Here is a 23,287-nt window from a genome sequence, read left to right as displayed (position 1 = left end):
GGTCATATCTGAATATTTATTGGAAGTGAAAGGAAATCTAGCAAAATTGTTATTGTACTACTCCGGACTACTTTCGCTGGTCTGAAGAAACTTATTGAGATATACATAGGTAATCCGTATATTTCCGGACTTTCGTTCATGGTCAGAGATAGAGAAAACGACGAAATAGTCATTATACCACTTCTTTCGTCGGTCCGAATCAACTTATTGGGATTTCAATCCATAATCCGGATATGTCCGGACTTTCATCCATCGGAACCTAGAGTAATGTTAATTCAATTCACCAGGATACTTCAAAACTTCTGTCACTATTGAGATTTACTAAAATTATAAGTACCATAAGTTGTCACTAAAGGCTAATACACACAATCTGAATCCAATCAAACCAGAGTTTAATTATTTCATTATATGGCTATAAATGTTTCGCCATGTCATTTGGTAAAAACAAAGGAAATAATTTTTATGAAATATTTTATTTATTGCTGCAAAAATTACGAGAGGTGAATATAAGGCTTGGACTATCGTCCATGTACCTGAATATAAATTTTCCAAGGTAACACCAATGACGTCGATTTATGACGTCAAGGTTAATTTACTTTTTTCCCCCATTTTTGCCTCGTTTTCGGTGTATTTGTTGTTTTGTTGTTTGGTTAGGGTCACTCCTACATGCAAGAATCGTTTATTACTATAAATCACTCGAACGTCAGCCAAAAACAATTTAAATCGATCCTACCCGACATACGGATATTTATTACCTCCCGTAGTAGATTTTCATGTTTTTGTGTGTAATGTTAGTATTGTATTGATATAATTATAGATATATGATGAAAATGAAATGAGCGAACATTGAAGTGATGTTTGGCCTAACTAAAATTGTAAAGTTCTTGATTTTTTTAAAACGCGCCAAAAACAATTTTTAATCAATCCTACCTTAATATTTCACACATCTAGTACAGTAAAGGGTGTACAACTCAACTACTTGTACATTTTATTTTTTAAGGTATGGTTGTTACTAATTAATTCATCATTTAAGATCATATGTTATATTTTTATATAAAAAATGTTTAAGACATCTTTTATGACAAAAGTAATATAATAAACAAAACCGAGCGTCATTAATATATTGTTTGTAGAATTATTTATATTGAAACATTTTAAACTGATTGTCGTCATCCTTTTCTTTTATGTATTTGTTTTATATAAGGCGTTCTGTGAAACATTTGGGTTGAAATGTGTTGCAGGTGGCAATACTATTATCTTATTAGATTTAAGGTGTTTAAACAACTATTTTGGGGGGAGAATAAAATGTCCACTAAAAGAACATGCGTAAGGTTTGAGCCAAGCTGACATGGTGACCATCAGTCTGATCTTTCCGTTCATAAACAACCATAAAACTCATGATGTCATCTATAATTCATTGCTCAACGTTTCAACTGGGTCTACACAATAAACAGGATGAACGTTAATTGTGATCTAAACACATGCGCTTATTATTACTGTGGTAAGAATATTTTAGATTTTTTTAAAATAATACCATATCTATTTTCCGTTCAAATCTGCACCCATTATTTGCTACTATTTCCCGAAAACAATGTTTCATAACAGAAAAAAAATTATTTACAATTAAATCAAGCAAAGAATAACACATTTTAACAGGATGAACGTTAATTGTGATCTGAACACCTGCGCTTATCAATTACTGTGGTAAGAATATTTCAGATTTTTAAAAAATAATACCATATCTTTTTTCAGTACAAACCTGCACCCATCATTTGCTACTTTTTCCCGAAAACATGTTTTACAACAGAAGAAAAAATAATTTACAATTAAATCAAGCAAAGACTATACAGCTCAAATTAACCCGTTTTAACTATTTTTAAGTTGTATATTTTATAATTTATATTAAACTATAAAATTAAGATTATATATGTACAGGTCATATCAACGCACAGTTTTTCTGCGGTCTGTCATTTATTTAGATTTAAACCAATCATCTTGGTGGATTCGGTTATATTTTTCGTCTTCGATCGTCCTGAAAGTGAATGAAATATTGGCCACTGCACGTTAAAGTATCAAAACTGAATTAATAGTTCGACTCCGGTCAAATGTGACCAATTGAATTGTTATTTTAATCACTACGGATATGTCCAGATTTCTTTTAACGGTCTGTTAGAGAACGTATTGAGATGTCCATCCATTGTCCAGACATGTTTTAACACCAGAAAAAGGAAACCACCGAAAAATTTAGATGCCATCAAGGCAACGATATTTCTCCACACAAGACAGTTAAATTTAAGGATCGAACAATTATTTGAAACTTTGTACACAGTAAAATGTTTGAAAAGTACGACAACTTTATGTCATGAATATTCTGAACGTTGACAAATTTCAAACGAGTAGCAATTCCTTATAATGAAACCCTGTCATTGAGAAATTAATAACTACAATAAATTGTTTTATTTCTCAGAATACAAATTGCTGTTTTCAACTACAAAGAGAGTTCCAAATTAATCAAATTGTGAAAAAAAAAAGACGTGGTAGGAGTGATAACGCTTTACAATAGTCCAAATGACACATAAATTACTATATTATAATTTATGTTAGTATGTTCTGGACCATATGAGTATTTGGACCGTACGCGTACGGTATGAACCGTATGTGTACTTTTTTCAAAATACTCGTGGGGTCTGGACCGTATGTGTACTTTTTCAAAATACTCCTACGGTCTGGCTAATTTTAACCAAGTTCATTGATTAGACTAAAATATATATTACAGATCAAGATAACAAAAATTTTATTATGGAAATAAATTAAGTAATAAAAAAAATAAGGATTCATATAGACAATTAAATAAATACTTAATTTCAATTAAAATCCAATGTTCACTTATTCATCTTATTCATGTAATTGTAATAAAATTGATTTTTAAAATCCAATAAAAGATATGTTCCAGCTTGAACTAGACCGTACAAGTATACGCATACGTGGCGCATACGGTCCGGACCGTACGCGTATTGTCCAAATACTCATATGGTCACGAGTATACGCATACGGTCCGGACCATACGCGTATTGTCCAAATACTCATGGTCCGGATAAAATTTATTACTTTTTTATTAATGATTTTCAGTAATGATTGATAAGTTTGTAGGGGGATATTGAACATGCAATTATCGCAGCATACTGTTGGTTAAAAGGAAGTAATTAAATATAATTTCATCTAGTTTTAGTGGAAACAACATAATGAACATGGTAAGCGGAGAGTTTGGCGCCCGCTAACATGTTTAACACCGTCGCATTCTGTATGTATGGATATGAACTAAGTTAGGAACCTGTTGTTCAGTGTCGTTTGTTGCTAACTTGCTAAGTCACATATTTGCTTTTTGGTTTATTGTTTTGTGTATAACTCTGATTAGTTTTTCTCGATTAAATTGTTTAACATTTGTCATTGATGGACCTTTTATTATAGCTGATAAGTGGTACACGCTTTGATCATTGCTGAACTTTTGTTCTTAATTTTAGCGTTTTGTAAAGAGTTTTCTCATTAGCAATCTTACCCCATCACTTTATATATAAAGCCTTTTTATGACGTAACAATTGGAAATTTGAAAGAAAAAAAAACCAAGAATATTCACTGCATGAAATGATGCATTTAATATAAAATTAAATGCATATATTATGCATATTAAATTTCAAATTACAAAAAATATTATGCATTTACTTTGCTGGAAAATTTCTAATTTAATATGGATTTAAGCTAAATTTAATATTGCAAATAAATTCCCAAATTTCAACCTAGTTTAAAGGTATTTTTAAATCTAAATAAATTTCAAATTTAAAAAATTTAAATATAGACTAAATTTGAATAAATTTGTAATTTAAAGAATTTTTTATATAAATTAAATCTGATTAAATTTCAGATTTAAAGAATTTTTAATATAAATTAAATTTGATTAAATTTCAGATTTAAAGAATTTTTAATATAAATTAAATTTCAATAAATTTCAAATTTAAAGAAGTTTTAATATAATTTAAATATATAAATTTCAGATTTAAAGATCATTGAACGTAAATTAAATTTGAATAAATTTCAAATTTAAATATGAACTAAATTTGAATAAATTTCAAATTTAAATAGGAACTAAATTTGAATAATTATGTAATTTAATTTCATGTAAATTCAAATAAATTTCTTGTTTATGACTTATTTAAATTAGAACTTCCATCAAATTTAATGCAGTTTAAAGTCAATATAATCCTGTATAACTGATGTACTTACAAAACAATAGTGCAAATGAAAAATGAAGAAAAGGAAGAATTTTTCCCTCTGCTTTTTTTTGGGAAAAGGGATGTAGGGGATTTATTTTTACTTAAACCCAAATATCTGGTTTAGAAATATCTAATTAAATATAAAACAAAAATTAGGAAAAACAGGAAGTGTCAGTGATTTTAACTTTGTAGCTACTGAACAAATAAAATTGATCCTCCAACTTTTCTGATCCATATTTACAAAGTATAAGACTTGAAAGGCATGGATTGCTGATCTGTTTATTTACAGTAGAATAATATTTGTGGTTTCAAATGGCAATGTGCAAATGTATAATTAGTCAGTAACATTGAAGACTGTCATTCATTTGCAAAGCTCAATACCATTTTGTAAGTATGCTTTTACCTTTATGTAAAGAATGGCACTGCATCTGAATGTGTATAAGAACTTGAAGGATTAGAATCTAAGACATACAAAAAACACAAACACCAGTTATAAACTATAGGACAAGGCTATCTCTATGTGTGATTTGGATTTTGACAATTGCAGCAATAAATAATACAGGAGATAACAAAAACTTTTGGACAAAGCATAACCATACACAACAATTTCCACCATTTTCTTATTGTCATCCTGTCTTGGGCATAGTTATTTTCATGACTTCTCATCAGGTCAGAATAATAAAAAACAATTTTGAATTATCTCCCTTTGTATATACTTCAATAAAAGAAATAAAGTATCTAACAAATTAATTTTATTCAGATACTGACAAAATAGTTGTTTTGATGATAAATTAAATAAAATGTCAAATGTTTGTTATACAATTTTACTATCAAACAAATAAAACAAAACATTTTTTGTTTAAATAAGTCCAGTTTTACATCGAAGAACCTCATCAAATTCAAACTAATCAATAAAATAATGGTAAGTGACAAATCAACATGCTTACTTGTATAGATGGTTACAGAATCATAACAATAGGGTTATAACAAAGAGCAAACATAGCCACCTAAAAATTTCAAGTTTGGCATCATAAAAATATTAATAATAATAATGTCCCTTGCTAGCATTATTTGTCAATTTCAAAAAACTTCAAAAAGCAAAAAACAAAAAACATTACGTTATTTACATAATTAACATAATTGCTAAATTCAATAACAATCCTGCTGCTTGAACATTTTAATTTAAATGTTATGGGATTTCCTTCCAAATGCTGTATGCAAGAATTAAAATAATAAGGTGTAATGTTATATTTCAAAAATGTACAATTAAATAAAATAGCACACAAATAAACTTTTATCAACAAAATTATGTAATGTCAAGCAAAAATTTATCAATATTGAATGAACTTGAACAATTGAAGAAAATAATAAGTTTATAGGTTTAAAAATATATTTGGTGTATTAACTGTCTCCTGCTTATATATATAAAGTTAAAAGTATCAGTTTTATTTTCAATGTTTACATTTTATGGTGACGCCTATACCCACTCTGACATTGTGTATTAACACGTCAACATGTGTGTACATTGTTAGTTATTGTTAATATTAGTAATATAAAAAGTTCTTTGAGCCTTATTTTTGATAGAAATTTATTTTGATTTTATTGAACCATAAAATTAGTTTTCAACAAATCACATTTTACATAATCCTCTTTGCAGATGATTTAATGTGAAAATACAAAAAGTTATCTCCCTTTGACCAAGCAATTATAAATAATATGGTAAAATCATCAAAAAAATTGACAGCAAATACTAGACACTGAAATGAGCCACACTCAAATTATTATTCAGCATTTTAATGTGAAAATACAAAAAGTTATCTCCCTTTGACCAAGCTATTATAAATAATATGGTAAAATCATCAAAAAAATTGACAGCAAATACTAGACACTGAAATGAGCCACACTCAAATTATATTCAGCATTTTAATGTGAAAATACAAAAAGTTATCTCCCTTTGACCAAGCTATTATAAATAATATGGTAAAATCATCAAAAAAATTGACAGCAAATACTAGACACTGAAATGAGCCACACTCAAATTATTATTCAGCATTTTAATGTGAAAATACAAAAAGTTATCTCCCTTTGACCAAGCTATTATAAATAATATGGTAAAATCATCAAAAAAATTGACAGCAAATACTAGACACTGGAATGAGCCACACTCAAATTTTTATTCAGCATTTTATTAACTAGTAAAGGCAACAGAAAGTTTAAGTAAAAAGAAATATGTAGCTTAACCAAACACAATAACATAATCTGATGTCATTGATATACATGTTGCACAAGTTTGTAAATAATTTTAATAGTAAAATGCAAATGTTGAAATTAAAGAGCAATAATTCATCTGTTTTACTTTAAAAAATAATCGAATTCAATAAACCAAACCCCTCCATTTGACTTATTTTCAGAGGTTCCCCTTAAAGTGAAGATTGTCAACTATACATTTTATTCAAAAGTAAACATAGTAAACATGAAGGTATTTTTGTTCTTGCAAATTCCAAAAGTGTACCTTTGAATTGGCCCTTTTTTAAATTCAAAGAAATTTTCATTGATATCTCTCAATTTTTGTCATATGCCCTTAACGAAAAAAAACATGCAAGTTCTGTACATTTCTTGTGACAAGGCCTCTCTCGATTTACTTAGACCTCAGCTTTGTGCCTTGTGCATTCTTGGTCCTCGTGTAGCAGCGTTTTTATTCTTCTATGCATTTAGTTGGTCTGACACTGTGTCGGCTTCATCGGAAAGTCTAGTATTCACAGTCTAGTAAATGACTTTAGTCTATCCATGTAAGATTTAAAATCTTGTGACAGTCAAATCGAAGGTCTTGTGATCAGGCGAGTTTATTTACAGAATCACTGTCACTTGACATTAAATCAATTTTCATGGCCTGTCTAAGATTCATTGTCCTCTTCAGACACTAGCAGTTTCTTGGCTTAAAGGACCTTAGCTCTATTTTGTCGATTCTGTAATAAAGTAATTGAAAAATGTTTAATTTTATTAAATTGACTAGTGATATCTATGTGACAAAAGCAATAATTTTCTGCATGCAATTATTCTATCTTAATGCAGTTGTAATCAAATCATAAACATTTGTATTTAAAAAATATTCTTATGAGTGACCCAAAAATATCTTATGGAAAAACTCTATTAAAAGAATAGCTAGAAGTCGTGACAAATTTTGTATTTTCAATGGACCATGAAATTGGGGTCAAAACCATTGATCTATCATTAAAAAGATTATAACATAAGGCACATGTGTATCTATTTTTGAGTTGATTGGTCATTAACTTCATTAACAACTATCCTGACCAGAACAGATATAAAGATGAACAAAAAAGCATGAATCATTAAACAAAAAAGCATGAATCATTAAACATAAAACCCTTCTACTATTGTTGGCTGACATTACAATTTATTACAACTATTACACATTGTGATTTATTCATCAACATTAAAACATTTATTGATTTGTATCTGACAGTTTATATTTAGAAACTCCTTCTTTCATTGTTTGGTCTTATTGTGTAGAATATATACAACTTTTATCATTTGATGTGTGATCCCCTGAGGGGTTCAGGCTTATATTTTGGTGAGTGTTTGATGTGTCTATGGGCCACCATGGAGGTCTTAAATTATGTAACACTCCCTTTTCCACAAGGGAGATAATGATTGTTATTGGAATAACTCATTATTGAGTGTGTTGTCTTTATCAATTTCAATATAAATCACAAGATTAGGTACAGCAATTGTGTTTTCTTTTGACATATATGAGAAGTATTTGTAAATAGTACAATCAGCTGTATACAATATAACCAACAACAAAAATCTGAAACTAAATTACTGCCCTTTTAACTTAACCTTATATGTATTTATTATTTGATCTATAAAGTAATATTTAATCAATAGAAATGTGAAAAATTTCAAACAAGATTTAAGTCAGTCATTGTTTGATTTGGCTTATTGTACTAAATACACAATTATTTTTATTTTTTGTTGTTGTTTTTTTTCCTGCATTTTTTTTGTGACACTTAATAGTCAAAAGAGTATGAATTCAATCCCCTATGACTCTATTCATGCTAATTGTTAGATGTCTCTACTCTCATTGGCAACCAAACTTCATCACCTTATAAATTTATTTTTGCAGCCCTCAACTAACAGTATTTTCTATAAAATATATATAAACAATAAAAAGCTAGTACAATCATGACAATGAGTACTATTAATTTATCCAAAGACTTGGTCTAGTCATGTCAAATTGATGTAATCACTAATTAGCTTACTTCAAAATAGAACAAGCTGCTGTTTTACATGCCCAGACTAGATTGTGTATGCCTATAAGCATCACGAACAGCTGCTTACTGCAAAATAAAACATAAAAAATCCTTAACTAAATGTGCATTGCCAAGAGATCATTACATAGCAGTTGAATTTAAAAATTTTCAAGCGAGTCTAGTATAAATCATGAACATTGCATATTATATTTGTTAAACTTAGTCTAAGCAAAGGAAAGGGTGTACAGGATTCCCAATACTTAATATATATTTTATAGATAAAGGCAGATGTGGTGTGAGTGCCAATAAGACAACTCACCATCCAAATAATAATTTATAAAATTAAACAATTATAGGTCAATGTACGGCCTTCAACATGGAGCCTTGGTTCAAACCGAACAAAAGGCTATAATGGGCCCCAAAAATTAATTACAATGTTTGGCTATTTGAAACATTATGATTACATGTATATGTATATATTCCGACTGACATTTCAACATACAAAAAATGTACATGTACATATAAGGTTCATTTATAGATTTTAACAAGACTAAGCAAGTATATAAGCTGATAACACTAAAAAGGCATACATGTAACTCTATCTTTTATCAAAGACAATGGCACGTTTCTATTTGAATGACAAGACATGACAATGTACATTTATATCTTTTGAAAGATTTTTAAAAATCATAAATTCAGAAAATGTAGACAATATATATACAATATAATACCTTTACATGTGAAGGAGCATGGCTGGCTGTTGTATTCCCTTATCTTTGAGCACCTGTTTCTGCTTGCAAATTGATTCCCTGTAACAATTGATGCAATTCTTCAATTTTTTCACCTTGATCCGTCCGACATGAAGATTTCTGTTGGGGAATCCATCATCTTCTGTATTAGCTAAGTAAAATTAAAACTCTTTAAGAGAATGTTAATATTCATCATGATGTTCATACAAATATGATAGTAAGTTTAAATTCTGTTATGACCTTAAGCTTATGTATTTTAAACTTGAGTCACTGAACTGTAATAATATGTATATAGATATAGGAAGATGTGGTGTGAGTGCCAATGAGACAACTCTCCATCCAAATAACAATTTAAAAATAAAACCATTATAGGTTAAAGTACGGCCTTCAACACGGAGCCTATATATATACATGTATAAATTTATATTAACAGTATGTACATGTACAGGTTTGAAATGATTGCACAAATTTACTCAATAGTCTTAATATAAATGAAGGAAGTATGGTGACCAACATGTATGTAACATTTGTACATCAGTTGGTCATTGGTCGATAGCTTTTATTTTGGAAACATACCAAATTGTTTACTTTAATCTTATTAATCTTCATATACAATATGAACAATGCACATATCTTAAGTTTTCTCGTTTGAACTGTTTTACATTGTCTTAACGGGGCCTGTTATAGCTGACTATGCCTTATGGGCTTTGCTCATTGTTGAAGGCTGTATGGTGACCTGTACAACTTTGTTAATGTCTGGGTCATTTTGGTCTCTTGTGGACATTTGTCTCATTGGCCATTTTGGTCTCTTGTGGACAGTTGTCCCATTGGCCCAATGAGACAACTGGTCTCTTGTGGACAGTTGTCCCATTGGCCCAATGAGACAACTATCCACAAGGGACTCAACTGACACATACATTTTAAAACAACTATAGATCACTGTACAAACCTTCAACAATGAGGAAAGTCCATAATGGCAATCATACCACATCTTCTTTTTTTGTATATCACTAAGCATTTGAATTTATACCAATATCAAGGGTACAACTTGTATTGTCACCTGGTAAGTTAGGTACATGTAGAACAAGTCAATTATCCAATAATCTTAAAAACTTCAGCGCAGTTTGTTATTGGGTTTGCACGACCTGACCCGGACACCTCCTTTTTATATTAAAGGTTTTGGGAATAAAATATATGGGGCACGTTCATCAGAATAATCATAAAAAGTAAATTGATTGTGTAAGGTTATGTAATGTATAATAATCTATAAGTAATACGGTCACCAAATCGAAAATCATGCTGTTCTTCTTCTTTTCGAATTTGAAAATCCCGCAACATGACGAGTTAAAGATTGCTATATATTGAAAACACTCGAGGCAACCGAAAGGTGCACGGTCGCACTAAATACCAGTAATATATTATTATTAAAGCCAAATAAAATAATGTATCCTAATTGATAGATTGAGATAATATACTCTGTTATAATTGTTTAAAGGATGTGAATTACAGAATAAATGACAGACATATGATCTTCAGAAATTAACTAGTACAGATAAAAATGTATTTTCCTGGTCTACTTTTTGGTCTTTACTTACACTGTTATTGTAACAGCATTACAAAAAACCGCGAGACATGACCAGATAATAAATATAATTTTGCATACATAAATAATTTTGCATACATAAATCAAGTTGATCGAATTACCTGGACTCATAATATTCACACATTTACACTTAATATATATTTCTCAAATTATTGCTTTAATAGTGAGCATAGGTACTTGGGGACAGGACATTTTTTAACCTACCCTTTTTTCCAAAATCTGTTATTTTTTCGTTTTCAATTATATATTATTTTTTGCGTCTGTCTGTGTGATTAGAACATAAATACACCACAGTTTAATTTAAACATATTTTATTTGCAAAGGTAGTAAAAGGGATTGGACACAAGTTATAAAAACATTAGAGCCGTCCTCTCCCAATATAAATCCATAAACACAAATTACATTAGATATTGGCGAAAAAAACATAGTAGTATAAATGCATGTAACACATATACTGCAAACAAAAATTAGAAATAAAAAGAAAAAAAATACAATTTGGACTTCATCTTTCGTTTCAAAAAATATTTATATTTTTTAACGTACGTATGTCGGAGGGAAGGCTATTCCATTCAATAGTAGTGGATGGGGAAAATGATGTTCTAGTTATGTCTAGTCTATAACCGGGTACTACATAATTATTACTGTTTCGCAAATCGTAGTTAGATACTTGACCAACCCAAGCGGGGGCATTACACCACAGAGATAATCAGGGGCAGTCCCATTATGTAAAGAATAGAACATATTGAGCTTTCTGGATTTTCTTCTGTCCACAAGCAATTGCCAGCCAGTTTCAAAATATATAGCTTCCCGACTAGCAAACACGGGCAACCCAGTGACTAACCTCCCTGCTTCTAACTGAATATGTTCTAAATTGTCGGCTTCTTAATTGTTGAGTACAACCATCCCATAACTCACATGCATATTCCATAACGGGTCTTATAAAAGTTAAATATATACGAGCAAGATAATTTCTATTCAATACATATTTCAATTTTCAGTCTTGTGCTTGCACACTTTAAAATATTTGCTATATGTGTATGTAATTTACCATTGGAATCAAAAGTAATCCTTAAGTGTTACTGACAGGAGACAAATTCTACTAATTGGTTTTGAAATTCTATTTCAATATCATCTGGTGAAGTATGGCAGGAGATTTCCGAGAATATCATAGCCTTTGTCTTAATAGGGTTAAATTTAATAAGCCAATCTTTATACCATACTGAAATTTGTTCTAAATCGGTGATTAAGACATACTCTATAGTGTAAGACAATAGACTACAAAATACTTGGTTTTGCTATTTACTATCTATTCCAAGTTTACTATCGTGAAGTTTTTTCACCGACCCCCTACCCCCCTTTTCTTAACTTAATTTGGGAAAAAATGATTGACCAATAACGATATATGTAAAAATCGATGTCAATTTATACAAAACTTGCAGCAATTTGAATTAAGTTTTTTATCCTTCATTGCTTTTTTTATGCGTCCCTAACGTACTGGTACATTGTATTAACGACTTTACTATTAGCAATATCATCATCTTCAGAATTTGAAATGATATTCTTTTAGACTTGTAGCCAGAATGGTATATACATAAGCAGACTGGTGAACGTGTAGAACACGAAGGCAAACTGTTAGAAACGTAACTGGCGGGAAAACATGTAGATAGACTTGTAGACACGGAGACAGACTGACGGACACAATAGAGACCGGTGAAAACGTAGAGAATTGTGGACACATAGTCAGACTGTTGAGAGTCATATGGACAGACTAGGGGTCTATAAGAGAGACTTGTGAAAGTAAAAACAGATCAGACAGTAAATGATTGAAAAACTGGTGAACATATAGACAGACTTGTGCAAATGTAAAATGACAAAAAAATATTTGTCAGCCTAAAAATTTGATTCCGTAACTCTATTGGGTTTAATTTTCAGACTTATATGAATAAGAAATATATATTCTTTGGGATGCATTATGTTGTAGGGCAAGCTAGGGTAACAGTTATCAAAGCCCTCCTTTTTTCAAATAATTTGCCAGAAGAAGGATTGAATAGGGGAATTATTCATTCCATTTGCACAACATAGACAACGCATACGGCCCTCCTAAACGATTTTTCTATTTATCTTCAGTTTGTCGGAATATGAATGTTCTTTGATCTTTTGATTTTAATATAAATAACTGGACACTTGTTTACTTGGTTGTGCTATGATGGATTTAGTAATATCATATTTTGTTTTCAGTATAAGAAATAAAATGAAAATAATGGATTATTTAAGGTTCTCTCATTAAAATATTCAACATAATAATTCTTTATTTGCAAAACAAACAAAGACAATTTTGATTACGGCAAATACAAAACAAACATAATGAAAAATTGTAAATTTGGATTAAGTGTATTATTTCCAAAATCAATTCAACATCATGTTAGCTCATCGGGTCATGCAATTCAAATAGCCGGATATCTTTGACTTTACCAATTATTACACACCACATTTTACACATTAGTTTAACAATTCATACTTTTTATACTGATTCATGCAGAAGCGTTGCCAATGTGCACAACATGTGGTTTATTCATTATAAAAGTTGTAGGTCACTGGGTCATTATCAAACACTACAGAAAATTTTACAATATATAAATTTGTCTTTGGAATACAAGTCTATATACTACATTGTACTATACTGAGTCAAATAAGTTCAGCAGCGCATATTTTAATCAAACATTTCAACAAATAAACAACACCTATTGTATGTGTGTGTGTTAGAAGTATACAAGTGATCTAATTATTATACAGGAAAGAAAGTGAACCATATTTTGTAATTTTCTTTACTTGAAAATGGAAAAACTTGACAGAAATTAAGATAAAATTTGACTTAAATGTATCCGTTGCTTAACTTTTTTGTTAAGCAGTATATTTAGAATTTGTTAATAGTATAACATGTATAATGCGACGTAGGTAAAGATTTTTTTTGAAAAATATTATCAATTTCAATTTTGATGAAAACACTTATTGTGGTCCTGAAGATAGCGTTGAAACTTTGATTAAAAAATGTTTGCGCTTTGCCCTTTTTGAAGCTCGGGGGGCCACTTCCTATGTAATGACTGGTAGGGATGAGCCGCTGGAATAGGTCACTATTTCATGCTTCATGATATATGAAAAGGGTGAGAAATTCAGATTAAATATATCAATAGGTTGATATTATCACTTGCTGGATATATATTATAAGTATCTGATACTAATCAAATGTTCCTGTTTATTTTTAATGCGGTTAAACCACAGTCGTAAAGGCATCAGCTATTTGTCAAACCAATTAAACTCTATTTATTCAATGTGGTATTTCCACTGAGGTTAGATATAGGAGCAATAAATCCAATCATTTTGACATTTCCACTTCATTAACATTGAAAGGTTTGCATACATGAAACATTAAAAGAAATTCCATGTCCTTCAAGAGGGAACGACAAATCAGTTTTTAATTAATGTAAACTCAGTAAATGATCAGTTTCATTTTACCTTATTAACACTTTTTTATTTCAGCATCATTGATAAGTCTTTTGTAGACGACATACCCGTCTGTCGTAAATGTAAAATTTCAATCCTGGTATTTATGATGAGTTTATTTACCCCATTTGCAAATATAACAAGTTAACAACTATATTACCTTTCTATTAAATATACCAACGGAGCTATACATGTTCACTAGCTGTTGGCGCTTTTAATCTTGGTGTTATTTAACATTTGCAGCTATTGAAAATAAATTGTAAAAATTATTCTCAAAAGTTCAGCTCGTTTTTAGAATGAATGGCAATATATATATATATATAGATATATTTTAATATAAAAGGGTATACATGTACATATATTCTTGTCTGGTGTGCACAATGAATGAAAAGGAAACGGTTCGTAAAGTCTCAGCGGCTTTCCCAAACATAAAAAAAAAGAACTGAAGTGTTTCAGATCTTTGATTGACGATTCAGGTATTTTGAATTTTAAACGGAAGAGTTAGTTTTGACAATGAGTCAGTTAAAAACTTAGAATAGAATATCGTAAAAGACAAACAGTGGCGAATCCAGAACTTTTCAGGAGGGGTGGGGGGGGGGTGACTAACCTAAAGTTGGGGGCCTCTCAAGTCATGCTTCAGTGATTCACTATATACTATATAATCAATAAAAAAATCCCACGAAAGGCGAACCCCTCTTCCCCCCCCTGGATTCGCCTATGACAAAGTCAACTATATTCAGCGCCGGGTAAAAAACTAAGACGAAAATAAAAGAGGAAAACGAGAGTAACTTATCATGTTTTCAGTTCTGCTGAAATCTGGAATTCATAATTGAGAATGGAAATGGGGAATATGTAAAAGAGACAACGACTCGACAATAAGCAGACAATAACCGAAGGCATCTAATTGGTCTTCAACGCGACGAGAATTCCACGCAAAATACGGAAATAACAGAAAATGTTGTATAATTGCCGATCTGACACATGTATTGTAACTATCCATGCTCCCGTCGAATCAATCGGAAAGCTCGAAGTTCAACCTTCGACAATAAACCAACACATGCGAAGTGTACTGATATATACGTAATAATTTATAAAATGTACCGATGTGACAAAATGTGAAACGATAGCATAGAGTATGTGAAAACGAGAACAAAACAAAAAAAACGAATTTGACAGAAAGCAGCCACAGAATTCATGGTTTACTTTTTAAATTGTTATTTGGATGGAGAGTTGTCTCATTGGCACTCACACACCACATCTTCCTATATCTATTATAAAACTGAAGAGAACTGTTAAAGCAAATTGAGCACTATAAGGTTTTGATTTTTATGACCCCACTTTCATCGTAGGGTATATTAATTTATCGCCTACAGGTTCGTTCGTCTGTTAGTCCAGCTATAGATTGGTTTGTCTGACTATCATCTCGTCCAGTTTTTGAGTTGCAACTGAAACATTTTAAGTCAAATATCCTCAAAATAATAATTGGACTTCAAATAAGAAATCAACTATAGCTGGGGACGCAACGTTAGATATTGCTACCACTGCGAAAAATAGCGTTAAGTAATTATTTGACGGGAAATTTTTATAGAAATACTAAAATAAATATTTTAAATTATACATGAAAATAAAGATTGATTCTTAAATTTTCACATTATGATAGAAAAAGAATAAAAATATAATATTCACAGGCTTAGGAAAACACAGATTATCCGAAAAAACGTTTACTTATATATATAGCGTTGTCCCGTGTAACAAAATAGAAATATAAAGCTCGAAAAATTCGCGAAATGTACACGCAACTCTTCGAAATTTTGCATGAACTTTCTATGACATGATATATTTCAGTATTGGTTAACATGGCTGTCTCCATTTAAAATTTGCATACATATTTTCCAAATAATATGATGCACGCAAATGTCCCATCGGAAATTTAATTTGGAAACTTTATACATTTCAGTTCAAAAATAAAATTTTGACAAGATAATTTATTGAATTGTATGTACGATCCTTTTGTACTAAGTGTTGCTCCCGAAATTCGAGTTGAAAAATAAATTAAGCTACATAATAAATTCAAAACAATAGATTTGCAATGTCTTGCGGAAATGTCCGAGTTCAACTTTCATGCCTTCACAAAACTTTTACGAAAAAAACCCGGAGATTTGATTTCGTGAAGATTATTTTTCGGCCTTGATAACTATACCAATAAAAAGTACTTTTAAAGTTGAAGTTGGTACACCAAATAACATTGTTATTACAGGGTCATCAATAAAAAATACGGATTAATGAAAATGTCTTGCAAGTTTGTCCGTTATCATAATTTGACGTCGCTACAAGCGTAATATGCTACGGACGACATGCACTGCGTGTTCCTTCCTCCAATAAATATATATGTCCTGCTTTCAACAAAACGAAATGATGCTCAAATTACAAAAAATACATATCTATAAGAATGTCAAAAAGTAAGAAAACTTCAGTATCATAAGTATAAGCTATTGTATGTCACCGCTTGTATAAAATCATACTTGAGTTGAATAGATAATGCAGCAATATTCCTCCCAAAACACATAATTACTAACAGTAAAATTAAATATCCTATGTTAATTATAAAATCATATTGGATTGGAATCTCACGGCGTTTATACTTGTGTGTTATAATTTGCATTTACCCAAAAAGGAAAGCAGCAAGAATTAGATAAAACGTGTTTCCAATTTAACGTCATTTTTATGTTACACTAAATGGTAGCAATATCTGACCAGGGTATTTTAACGCCATGACACACACAATTTATGTTTTACTTCTGTATTGCTTTTTGCTAAAATTAAATGTATGCAAACCTATGTTCTTTATGCAGTGGTGTCACAAGGGGATGGGCGGAAATTAGTACATACATGTAAAAAAAAGTTCTTATAAGTAATCGTGTCAATAATATCGCTCTAATATATATTTTGGTGGGAAGGTTGGCAGTCAGCACTGTTCTTCTTTATAATTCTAAAATGGTATCACCCTACGCGACATGACATGGAACTTTTCTATGGGTGTCCGAATGTGTCCGTGTTTCTGTCTAGTTACCTGGTTTGTAAGCCCTTTCATTTAAAAGTCCTTTTATAGCTGACTATATGCGGTATGGGCTTTGCTCATTGTTAAAGTCCGTACGGTGACCTATATGTGTCATTTTGGCCTACCGCCTCGGTGGTGTAATGGTTAGCGTGCTCGCCTCGAGTGCGGTAGGTCGTGGGTTCGACCCTCGACCGGGTCACACCAAAGACTTGAAAATTGGTATTTGCTGCTTCTCCGCCAAGCACGCGGCATTAAGGAGTTAGAGCAAAGACTGGTCGGCCCGGAGTCAGAATAATGTGTCCGGGTAAGGTGACATGTCTTCCTGCGAACTGTTACCTTGTGAGCTAGCACGTTAAAAATCCGGCTTAGCGTGTCGGTCTAGTACAAAGCGGGGTTAATATTCATTTATCATTATCATGTTCTCGTCCTGAATATGCATCTGACTTGCCACTGGACGTTAAACAACCATCCATCCATCATTTTGGTCTTTTGTGGATAGTTGTCTCATTAGCAATCATACCACATCTTCTTTTTTATATATTCTTGTCAATTGTGAATCAAGCTTATATCAGAGATGAATCGTCACTAATGGCTCAGACGGTAAAAGAAAAGTGACCAGTATTGAATTTCGAACTAGTACTATAGATATTGCTCATATAAACATTTAATTTATTTTGTATAAATATCTGTCAAAATTTTCGACATGAGAGCGCTTTGGTACCCAATGCTCTTCAACTTTGTACTTTATTTTGCCTTTTAACTTTTTTTGGATTCGGATTGATGAGTCTTTTTTTAGACGAAACGCGCGTCTTGCATGAATACAAAATTTAAATTCTAATATCTACGATGAAGTTTATTTAATACAATGTAATTTTTCGTAAAATTGTTCCGTATTTCTGAAGCTTTAACACATATATTAAAGCTGGTCGGACCAGATTTTAAAACTCGTCCGAACCATTGCTGATGATGGGCGTGTGACATTTTTTAAAATGTTCGATCTTTCTTTTGCGCCGATTGTGTTCATGTAAATTTCTTGTGGATGTTATTTTTTTTTATTATTAGTATCAAACTCTTCTGCTCGCCATTTATATGTTTATGTTTTAAATTGTTCTTCCCTGCAAATAGGCTGTTATGGATTATCTGGCGCAGAAGTAACTGGTGTGTGTGTGTTGGGGGGTTCAGTCTGATGGGCTAAGCACAGAGTATAGAGAAAACTCAAGTGGAATTGGTTAATGGCTATCGCAGTTTTTCGGTGACCATTCCTTCCCCCATGAAATCGAGGAGTGCTTCACGTTTGACATTATGTCTGACGCTCGAATCCGTCTGATGAACAATTTCATGCATTTTAAGATGTTGTACTTATATATATATGTTGAACTTCAAGTTAGCCACCTCATTGCTGGTCAGCTGCACGTGTTAGAATAACGGTGTTAATTTTCATGGATGTAAACAGTGCTTTTATCTTTTACTAGTAATATTTTAAATTGACAAAATTCGTTCTTATTTTGTACAGCTATACCACTATCCCAGGTTAGGGCGAGGGTTGGGATCCCGCTAACATGTTTAACCCCGAAACATTATGTATGTATGTGCCTGTCCCAAGTCAGGAGTATGAAATTCAGTGGTTGTCGTTTGTTCATGCGTTACATATTTGTTTTTCGTTCATTTTTGTACACAAATTAAGCCGTTAATTTTCTCGTTTGAATTGTTTTACATTGTCAGATAGGGACCTTTTATAGCTAAGTATGCTCATTGTTGAAGGCCGTACGGTGACCCATAGTTGTTAATTTCTGTATCATTTTTGTCTTTTGTGGAGAGATGGTTCATTGGCAACCATACCACATCTTTTTTTTTATAATCCTGCTCGGAAGCCCACTTTCACTCCCCCCCCCCCCCCGTGAGTATGTTACAACAGTTATATACATGTTATGATTGACAATTCATAACTTCTGTACAGAAGAGATTGATAATGATCAAAATGAACCTGTAATTTACAAGTACACAAACAGCGCAAATGAAACACAAATTCGGCGAAAATGTAATAAAAAAAATCGGTGCAAAAGAAATGCAGATCTGATCGATGCAAATGATCAGTAATCACTGATAGCGTTTTATTGGAATTTGCAATTTGCATACATCAGTTTATTTAAAATTAAAGATATTTTTTTCTTCTGATACCCCCCCCCCCCCCCCCCCCCTTTTTTTCTCGTTTATATGTTGTATCGAAAAGAAAGGATCTGATTCAGAATATACATCTATTTTTATCTCTGATCATGTTTCATTGAATGCAGCTGTGTACCTAGTTGCATGGGGTTGATATAAATGAGTTTTGACATGTTAATTTGAAGTTATGTAGTTACTGATAAGTTGCCTTATCAGTTTGTTCAGACTGGAGCGTTGTTAATGTACACAACTTGTGTTTTTAAATTATAAAATTTCTATAGCAAGGTCAACATTCAAAAATTGAATGATTACCTTTGGAAGATAAAAGTTTAGTCGTATTAAGAATAGCCTGATACAATAAAGACGCTCGAAAAGCATATTTAACTGTAGTTTTTGGGAGAGGAGTCGTCAAAATTATAAAAGAGGATCACAGGCGGATTTAGAAGGGGACCAGGGAGCCCCTCCCCCGGGTTTCTGGGAAAAATTGGTTGATTATCACTGTAGCATGACCAAGCCGGAACCCTCTTAGGCAGTCAGTGGGCCCACTTATAGCATTTCTTGATCCACTAGTTAAATTCCCTATTCTTATAAAGGAACTTATTAATCCATTAATCCCTAGGGGGAAAGGCAATATATAGGAATAGCTTGAATAAGTCTTTCAAGCTTCATTAATATATGAAAAGGGTGGGAAATTTAAAACGATCAGGGTTATTTCTAATAAAGTATCTGATGCTAGTATTTATTGCGTTGCGGTTAAAACCACATTTGTAAATGTGTCAGATGTTTCCGGCATTATTATGAAATTTGCACCCATTTGACATCTAAAATAGACTGTAGGAATTCGCAATTGTCGATAAGCTTTGTTTTAAGAGGGAGTGGTAATGAAGCGCATTTTAGATCATTATATAGGTGTAGGTCTTCATTTTGTTATATAAATATCTGGAAATATAAATGGGTATAAATCATGTTTAAAAAAGAATATTTGAAAAGGGACAGGTCATAGGCGGATCCGGTAGGGTGGGGTTCTTGGCCGCCGCCCCCTCCCCGTTTCCTGGAGAGAGAAAAAAATTGGGTCAGTCAGCGCCCAAACCCCCTAATGAAAAATTATGGATCCGCCACTGCAGGTATATCGAGTCTTAATGGCTAACAGCTGCCTCCAAAAAATGAACAAATCAAAATTAAAAGGGTCTTTTTAGAAAAACTTTTTTGAAATTTTATAAACATTAATATTTCAATAAAATCTTACTGGCAATAAGGATTCCTTGAAAATAAATTGGAATTTTCTTTCAAATAACAGCAGGCAGATCGACAGAATTTGATCGAAACTGAACTTGTATTTTTGTCTATCTGATGAGTTAAGCTTTGTTCAACTGAATTTTATAGTTCGTTCTGGTGTTGTACTGTTATACCACTGTCCCAGGTTAGAGGAGGGTTGGGATCCCGCTAACATGTTTAACCCCGCCTCATTATTTATGTATGTGCCTGACCCAAGTCAGGAGCCTGTAATTCAGTGGTTGTCGTTTGTTTATGTGTTACATATTTGTTTTTCGTTCATTTTTTTTACATAAATAAGGCCGTTAGTTTTCTCATTTGAAATGTTTTACATTGTCTTATCGGGGCCTATTATAGCTGACTATGCGGTATGGGCATTGTTGAAGGCCGTGCGGTGACCTATAGTCGTTAATGTTTGTGTCATTTGGTCTTCTGTGGATAGTGTCTCATTGGCAATCATACCACATCTTCTTTTTTACATGTATCTATATACATGCATGTTTCTGTACGGCTTCGTTATCGATCCGGAGCATACCATAACATAACATAACATCTTAGGTCTATGCATAATTGTGTAAATCATGTTTGCATTTTAATAGCCCGTCTAGGTATTATGTTTTGCAAAAAACATTATCATTATAAATATTTCTTTTACCTTTGTGGTTAATTAAACTACTAAATTGGGTTTCTTGGGCCGCTAATTTGGGCTTACATTTTACTTAAAAATTGCCAATTTGACTGCCAAAAAAGTTCTAAACATATAGTCCATTGCAGGTTTCACATAAAAGATAGCCCATCATCGAGTATTGTCGATATGAAAGTCAAGCATCGAGTAAGAAAAGAGAAGTTAAATGTTAAGTATCGAGTTAGCAAAGTAAGGTTCACATTGTCGATCAGACTCAATCAACACAGATCGGATCGAATAAGCAATCAGAAGACGGATTTGACTCGTTTAACGAAAATGTTCGGATGTCTTTCTTGCTTGGCGCTGATTCAACTTTCGATGCGATAACTTTTGAAAGTCAATAAAATTCGAATAGGGACCAAGAAGAAGAATCCATGCGCTAGATAATCGTCGGGAAATGTTAGTGTATATAGAGAGAGATCAAGATAGGTCATCATACAAATATTTTAGGTAAACGGACAGAAAGTCACAGAACAAAAATCTAGACTCAATCGTTTCGTGGTCAGTAATTGTCCGGACTCAGAAGAGTGTATTATTGCCGATTTTCGTATTAATTACGGGACTGTTTCGGAACGGGTTCGTCAAAGACGGTTCGTATTCGGGATGCAATCTTGACTCAATTCGCAAAAAAAAAACACCAATGACAAATCCATTCAGATCATGCCCGTTCCACAGGACACCGTCCAGAAACACAAAACATTGTCCCGATTTTGATCCGATACTGTAACTGTTACAGCAGAATCTGTCACGACATAATCACGATTGAAATCAGACTAGACAAAATCGAGTTTGCCCAATTGCAACTAAAAGTCACCTCACTTGGACCTCTCTAAGCCGTAGGAATATGTTACGAATGTATACTACAGCGATCGGACAATAATAGGACATTGCGGATAGTAGGCCGACTTTTTTACTTTTCGTGTCCTAACGGTGTCTGGTCCCAAACGGGAGCAATGGTCAGCTGTGTGAATCCCGCATTACGGGCAACACAAAATTACCGGTAGTCCGGTTGTGTCCGTGTATATGTCCGGCCACCCAGTTTAAAAGCCCTCTCATATGTATAATTCTTTCCAAATGTTTATCAAACTTACATGTATATCAGAGATACATCATCAGCAAAGGTTCGTACGAGGCTGTCGGTGCCATATAGTTTTACCCTTGTCCGTAATTCTCGTAATTCCGTAATTCCGCAACAAACCATTAAACGGATTTTTTTTCTAAACGTCTTCAGACATTTGACTGCTTTTTGTATATATGTGAGTAAACCATGATGAGTTACAGATCGAGTTTAAGTTTGGTTCCGCTCTACTAATTGTTACCGAAATTACGGGCTTTGGATTTCGATATTTGTTGAAAAGCACAATTATACATACCTTTTTGGTAGTGTTGTCAACGGTTAACCGGTTAATCGGTCGAACGACCGAATACCGAATACCAAAAACGCTAACCGGTTAACCGGACTTTTTTCAATTTCGATGGATTTTATATAAATTTGTGTTGAAATTAAATCAGTAATTAGTTATGTTTTATTTAAAAATTGTCGTCGTGGTAATTAGTTTGACAGATCAATAATTGTCCAGTATATTTATTGATTGATAAACTTCGCCAGGAATACTCACAGACAAGCCTTATAATGCTATAGGAAAAACTTCAATTCTAAAAGCGTATTTATGACTTGGATGAAAGGTTGTCAAATTGACACTAATACCACATC

At 32.2% G+C, this 23,287-nt stretch overlaps 1 protein-coding gene and 1 long non-coding RNA gene across 4 annotated transcripts in view; one reads left to right on the top strand and one right to left on the bottom strand.

Annotated features, from left to right (window-relative positions):
- LOC134684397 (uncharacterized) overlaps positions 1-23,287 on the top strand; it is a 425,720-nt gene that overhangs the window by 329,527 nt on the left and 72,906 nt on the right. The window lies entirely within an intron of this gene.
- On the bottom strand, positions 4,910-10,628 carry LOC134684386 (uncharacterized). 2 transcript variants are annotated; one of them, XR_010101236.1, is made up of 4 exons: positions 10,575-10,628; positions 9,274-9,442; positions 8,552-8,629; positions 4,910-7,234 (listed from the first exon to the last, which is right to left on the bottom strand). It is a non-coding gene; the product is annotated as an uncharacterized LOC134684386 (long non-coding RNA). The 2 variants fall into 2 exon arrangements; XR_010101235.1 differs by having other exon boundaries at positions 9,274-10,619.

This window comes from Mytilus trossulus, chromosome 1 (assembly GCF_036588685.1).
Source record: "Mytilus trossulus isolate FHL-02 chromosome 1, PNRI_Mtr1.1.1.hap1, whole genome shotgun sequence".
NCBI classification, from domain to species: domain Eukaryota; kingdom Metazoa; phylum Mollusca; class Bivalvia; order Mytilida; family Mytilidae; genus Mytilus; species Mytilus trossulus.
The sequence above is the reverse complement of the archived record's forward strand: the minus strand, read 5'-3'. Positions and strand labels throughout refer to the sequence as shown.